The sequence below is a fragment of the Electrona antarctica genome (assembly GCF_951216825.1).
Source record: "Electrona antarctica genome assembly, chromosome: 17".
Lineage (NCBI taxonomy): Eukaryota > Metazoa > Chordata > Actinopteri > Myctophiformes > Myctophidae > Electrona > Electrona antarctica.
In genome coordinates, this window is record NC_136798.1 from 3,601,649 (window position 1) to 3,609,148 (window position 7,500).

Sequence of the window (7,500 nt, forward strand, 5' to 3'; positions counted from 1 at the left end):
TTCTTTTGTGGTTCTTATAGTCCATGAGCCAGAGCTCCAAAATTGCAACATTAATAATTATGAATTGAGTGGGCAAAACCATACCTATATTACATTGTTATCACCATGAAACTTCCCCAGTTGATTACGAACACGGAGACAATGATTTATTGTATTACAAATGTTATTTCTTTTTAAAATGTGTAAATTAGGCATTACATAGGAAAATATGCAAAAAAATTAAAATGTGAAAAAGCTACTACTGTGGAAGGGTTATATATGAATGTACTTATATTGATCCTATAAACAATTGAATACAGGTATAGTTTTTGCCCACTCAATTCATAATTAACGTTCCAATTTTGGAGCTCTGGCTCATGGACTAAGAACCAAAAAGAACTGAAGCGGTTCCCATTGGGAACCAACCGGTGCGGAAAAGGGCTCTGAATGTCACTACACTTCTTTTGCTGCGTGTTGGGCCTGGCGACGTGCTGAGCGGACAGAGGTCAATACACACACATGCATACGCATACACACACAGACCCATTTTACACACACCCATTTCCGGTGCATGCATGCATGCGCATGCATGCACATACACGGGCACGCAAAACACACAGACACACAGACACAACACACGCACGTTTGTGTTTTTTACTCTAATCCTGAAGCTGGAAATAGTAGATCTATACAAGCTCACGTGTCGCGTTGCAAAACGTTATCCCTAAGCCCTAAACCTAACCTTTAAAGTAAACGCCTATTCCTTCTTTTTTTTACCATTGCTCTTGAGGACGAGGAAATTTGTCCTGGTGTCTATTTCTCAAATTCTACTATACTTGTGGAGACATTCGGCCCTCACAAATATAGTAATACAAGTACACACACACCCCCTGCGCACGCACGCGCGCACACGCGCGCACACACACACACACACACACACACAAGGCCCTATAGTTTCTTGCACCTGATGTATCGTGTGACAGCACTTTTCTCTCTCTTTCAGTGTTCTCGTCTAAAAAGGAAAAAGGTTAGAGTGCCCAGGGAGAGAAAAAGAGACAAACAGGGTGCTAAAATTAGAAGCCATTGGTCTCTCCATTAACCCACCACAACAATACAGACAATCTGAGAAACCAGAGAACAACAGGAGGCAGCGATTGCTCCGAGCGAAAAGGAACAGCGCAGGGAAGTTGCTCCATTCAAAAAGGGTCCGGGAGGGAGATGAGTTTCAGACAATTAGAGAGGGCTTCTATCACGCCCATGAGTTCATTAAGCCATTCAGTACGGAAACCCCTTTTGCATTATGTTATACTTTAGCTATTGAAAAATAGCAGATCTACAAGCTCATAGCGCGGCACCGAGTGCCGCGCTACGAGCTTGTAGGTCTGCTATTTTTGAAAAATTGTGAAAATAGCGTCACAAATCTTTGAATATATATTATGTCACAGCAAACGTTTTTAACTAAAATCTTTGCTTCTGGGGGGGGTCCCTGGAAAAAACATATTTTGAGATGGGGGTCGGAGGCCATGAATTACAGATATTATTTGGGGTCCTTGACATGAAATAGTTTGAGAACTACATAAACATATAGGGTTTTTCAGAAAACTGTCATGATTTAGAAGACAATTTGTAGAATCGGTCTCGGTCGAAATGGGTTAAACTGAAAAGGAATACCTAAAAACCTCACATGGCAGGAGCATGCTATGGAGGGTGAAGGCAGTTAGCAGTTAGTCAAACAAGGAAACCTTGAAATTTATACAACATTGCGACATTGCTGCTGAAGTGGTTTTACTGCATGTACTAGGCTCTGGTGATACCAAATCAAGTTACTGTATCACAATGTTTCTGACCAAATAACTCAAAATCAATCAACATTGTGGCGATGACTAGCCTATACGGCTTTCACAACATACTTGAAATACAATGAGACAGAGTAATGCCTATAATAACTAGTGAGTAAAGGCAAATAATAGAACAAGTAGAACAGTCAGGTACGTTCAGAAAAGTACATCACTTTAGTGTAATGTGTGTGTGTGTGTGTGTGTGTGTGTGTGTGTGTGTGTGTGTGTGTGTGTGTGTGTGTGTGTGTCTGTGATTGTCTATAAGTGAGTGAGAATGTGTGTGCGTCTGTGAGAGTGTGTGTGTGTCTCTGTGGGGGGGGTCTCTATTTAGTCAATAGAGACAAATGAAAAGTCACTGATGGATGTGTGTGTGCGTGCTTGGCTGCGCACGCGTGTGTTTGAGGGAGTCCAGCGCTGTTAATTGTAAAGCGTTTGGCCTCGACTGCCCTCAGTCTGCTCAGCTAATCTGATGAGTGTGATTAAAAAAACAACTGGGAGAAACCTATACGGGTCCAATGCTGACCACACACACACAGACACGAATGCACTCACGCACGCACGCGCGTACGCACACGCACACACACACACACACACACACACACACACACACACACACACACACACACACACACACACACACGCATATAATCTTACAGAAAGCACACAGATATATTAATGAATGCACCTCAACATGCAACTGCTCTTCAGTGAGCAACAGACTGCACATTCACATGGTCAGTGTTCATTTCATTGGAAAAGCATGCACACGGTGTACACACGCACACACGGTGCACACACGCACACGCGGTGCACACGCGCACACGCGGTGCACACACGCGGTGCACACACACGCGCACGGTGCACACGCGGCGTACAACAAGTTCAACCGATGGAACGGCTGGAACCAAAATGGACACTGGTGTAACAGTGCGTTTTAACAGCGGGAAAACAACGGCGACTCTGTGCAATACAAATGGGCGTTCCTGCTGTCATTACATGTCCTCCTATTGGTTGGTACGGAGGGTAAACAAAGCAACACGTGAATTCGATTGGCTATCGCCGGACGATGTCGTCCAAAGTTAAAATATTTTCATGTTTCCGGGGGTGACGTTCCTCCGCCCACTTACTTTTCCAAACTGTTCTATAGTGCCATACATACATTCAGTCATTTCTTTCTCCTTTCTCTCTGTTGGTATACGGTAACCTCGTTATCAAGGATAAAGAATTCCCTAGGGAGAATTGTGAAAACTGCTTCTAAAATGACTGGCATCCAATTGGAGAGCCTTGATTTCTTTTATGATAGACAGCTGCTCCAAAAAGCCCCTGTCCGTCCGCTCACATAGTGCCCACCCACTCAGTTCAGACTATATGCTGCTACCATCTGGTCTTCGCTTGTGTGTCCCTATATTATATATAGGAGAACAAAAAACAGGTACAAATACTCCTTTGTCCCTGCCTCGATCTGAGCATTCAATGCTGCCGGAAGAAGGTAAAAAATCACACCCGTGTGAACTGAGTGGTGCAACTCCCCTCTCTCTCTCTCTCTCTCTCATTAGCAGGCAACAGTGCAACACGCCACTTTTGCCCCTACTGGTACTCTAAACGGACATACAGTAGGGATTTGCTGTTACTTGGAGTGGTTGCACCACTCAAAAACTGTGATGATAATGATGATGAAGATGATGTTTAGTACCTAGCACGTCTCACTTGGGGACTGCGACGCTCTATAGGCCCGATTCGGCGATATGCTATTGAAGCTCATTATGGTGCTGCTGCTATACGCAACGAGACGCCATTCATTGCGACTTGCGAGTTTGTGCAATCGCAATGTTTGCCTATTATTAGGACCTGCCCAGAGCAGAGACACTTCATGTGGTTTTCAACCATGTTGATACCAGGGCCCACTATTTATTCTGCATTTTAGCCACGAACCCACCATTTGATGAGGTTTAGCCAAAACTAAAGATGTGTTTGTTATTTAATGGATGGAGCTGAAGAGGAGTAGTGCTGTTGTTGTTGTTTTGTTTTTGTTTTTTTTGGTTATTGTTGTTTTGCTTTCTTTATATCAGTAATTGTCTTGTACTGTTCATTGTTGTTGTTTTTTTGTATATTTGTATTGTCATTTGTGTGTAAAAAAGGAAAATAAATACATTGTTGAAAAAAAAAGAAAAGATGTGTTTGTTTGTTTTCCATGCTGTATAGAGGGTATGCACGTGACATCATCATCAAACCCGGAAGTTATGCAAGAACGCCTACTGAGTGGCAAAAAACTACTTTCTGGCCATGACAGCCCATACATCCAAATAGAAAAGTCCTATCTGATTGCATTAAACAACGTTAAACAATGTTAAACTCACTTTGCCTGTTGCTTTGCCACTCGAGTCGATTTGCCATTCACTTTAAGCATGCGTTGATCAAAATAACAATTCTTCTACATTCTCTAATGTGTGTAGATTCTTGAAAATCAGGTAATTCAGATGTTTAACAATAATTAACTCTTGAGAGCGTGAAACCAAACCAAATGGACCCGTACGGGTCCATTTGGTTTCATTTCACGCTCTCAAGAGTTAAAGATATACACAGGGGTCCATTTAGTTACCAACTCTCCATCATTTAGCTGCGGGGACTACCTGGAACCCTCTCAAGGACCACTGGTGGTCCCCGGACCACCGGTTGAAGGATTTGACCAACGGTGCATAGCAAAACCAAATGCATTTACTTGACTATAGCCTACTGTAGGCTGCTTTTTGTCTTGTTTTGCAAGCACGTGACTTTCACTCTGTTGAATTCCAAACACACTACGTTTCTAGGAAGGGACTCTTGGGACCTTTCACTGATAATAGTGAAAAGAGCCGATCTACAAGCTCACAACGGCGTCACACCGTGATGCATTGTGAGCTTGTAGATCTGCTCTTTTTTTCCCTCTGTTACGTCCTAAATTTCAATACAGCAAAGCATTGAAATTAAAAAATGAATTTACTTTAGTACATATAGCGTTTGACTGTGTACACATGGTCAGAATGTGAACCAGACAGACATTGATATAGAGATGAAAAAAACGACCACATTACATGGTAGCTCCGATTCCCTCACATGACTCTCTCTCTCTCTCCCTCTCTCTCTCTCCCCCTCTCTCTCTCTCTCTCTCTCTCTCTCTCTCTCTCTCTCTCTCTCTCATGGAAAAAACATAACACATCTCACCACAGCACAGACACACGCACGCACAGACACACACACACACACACACACACGCACAAACACACGTGCGCACACACGCACGCACACAGTGAGAGCCTCAGAGTCCCTTTAACCACTTGGACCCTATCGTCCTGATTCTGGGGGGCGAACATTTGGGAATGTTCGCCCCCCCCCCCCCCCCCATTTTCGAATGGGAAGAATAGCCTTATATCTAGGCTATAGTAAGTGTTGTGATATTATATTATAGACCGCTGATTGGCTGCGGCGCGTCTGGATCTGGATGTGGTGCGTCATGACGCGGCACACAGAGCTTGTAGATCGTCTTTTTTCACCTGTAGGTATTTCTTTACATTTGTCAGCGTTTCTGACCCAGACTATAAGTCATTGACATTTTTTTAATTTTCCTTTTTTCAAATTGACATATTGGTTGTTCAGTTTGACCCACCAGTTTGAGATATGGCTTAAAGAGTACATTCTTGCAGAAAGAGTTGAGAAACCAGGCTTGAAAGGTTCACTTCTGTGGTCTCTAACATTACACCTAGCTACATGTTTAAGCATTTATTTCATATTTACATGGTCTCTAACATTACACCTATAGCTACATGTTTAAGCATTTATTTCATATTTACATGTCGATTTCAGCTCTGACATTAATTTCAAACATGCTCTATAGTATGTCTGCCTGTGCCATTATATTAACTCATTTTGGATTAAAAAAAGTCTTGCCACCATGACTGTCTCGGTATCAAAAATACATTTTTTTGGAAACTTTTGGCATATAACTGAGCATGACATGCCCAAATTAGGGATCGATTATTAATTATCATTTATCATCTAGGAAATGGAATCTCTCCTTGTACCCAGACTAGTGAAAACAGACAATCTACAGCGTGTTGTGCAGCTTGTATAGTATAGCTAGATGCATATTATCACTACATCAGAACTGCCATGTTTACTACTAGACTACAATTTACAATTTACAATTTAGGCATTTAGCAGACGCTCTTAATCCAGAGCGACTTACATTAAGCAAGAACAAAAAGCATGGGAATACATCACATATGTAAAATGCATTTATCGCGAAACATGCGTAAGCTAAGAACGTGACTAGAACATATCTATAATAATGACACTATACATATAAACTATAACTAGAACATATCTATATAATGACAATATACATATAAACTATACATATATGCTATACTATGCTGTACATATATACTATGAAGTGCTATGACTACATACAATGCACTTATTGTGCTGTCTACATGACATGCTATAAGTCTGTTTCAAATGCTATATAAGTCTAAGAAGTGCTGTCTAAGGGGGGTAGGGTAAGTGCTATGGACTACTGAAACATTTTGGGGTCATCTTTTTTAGCAAAAAAATATAATTATAAAAATCACACCCGTGTGAAGTGAGGGGTACTCTTATCATCGTACATCATCATGACATAACATGTCTATTTGCTCAAGCCACATATGACTTTGTGTATAGGATGAAAATAGACACTGTAGGCCCATTTGCTCAGACACTTATGACATCAATTCTCCGTTCATTGTCAATGGGAATTAACGTTTGTGTAAGACGAAGATCTACACTAATAATAGCTGAATATAGGAGGGGCGAGCGGCGCGCCCCTCAAACATTGTGACCCAGGAACGGGTCCCGACCCACGGTTTGGGAAACTAGAACTAAAGCACCCCCCCCCCCCCCCCCCCCCCCCACACACACACACCTCTTTTGGGATCTGGGCTCAGGGAGAAACAGGACACCACCGCCTTCTGAAAACCCCCTCGCCACCACCCACCCACCCATGACCCAACCACTACCGCTAACCCCCACCCCACACACACACACACACACACACACACACACACACACACACACACACACACACACACACACACACACACACACACACACACACACACACACACACACACACACACACACACACACACACACACACACACACACAGGTCCTCGACCACCCGCCGCACCCCCACCCCCACCTTGCCACATCCCATAGTGAAGAGAAATCAATGAGGTGTGTGTGTGTGTGTGTGTGTGTGTGTGTGTGTGTGTGTGTGTGTGTGTGTGTGTGTGTGTGTGTGTGTGTGTGTGTGTGTGTGTGTGTGTGTGTGTGTGTGTGTGTGCGGATGATGGACAGAGGAGGAAGGAGATGGAGAATTGGAGTGAGTGTGCTACTGAACATTAGTGGGAGCTGCTCTCTGATGTGAGCTGGGAGTGAGTTCCACAGTGACGGGGTGGCGGCCCACTGTGAAGGCCCTTCATGTCCGTCACAGTGACGGGGTGGCCCACTGTGAAGGCCCTTCATGTCCGTCACCCCAGGTTCGCTTGTTGGACTTGTGGGGGTCCAGTTGGTTGGTAAATGGTAAATGGTGCATGTATATAGCGCCTTTATCCAAGGCGCTATACATGTGCATTACATTCACCCATTCACACACACATTCATACA

General features: G+C 43.3%; 1 protein-coding gene across 1 annotated transcript in view; it reads right to left on the reverse strand.

Moving 5' to 3' along the window:
• rps12 (ribosomal protein S12) overlaps nt 1–7,500 on the reverse strand; it is a 131,958-nt gene that overhangs the window by 60,547 nt on the left and 63,911 nt on the right. The window lies entirely within an intron of this gene.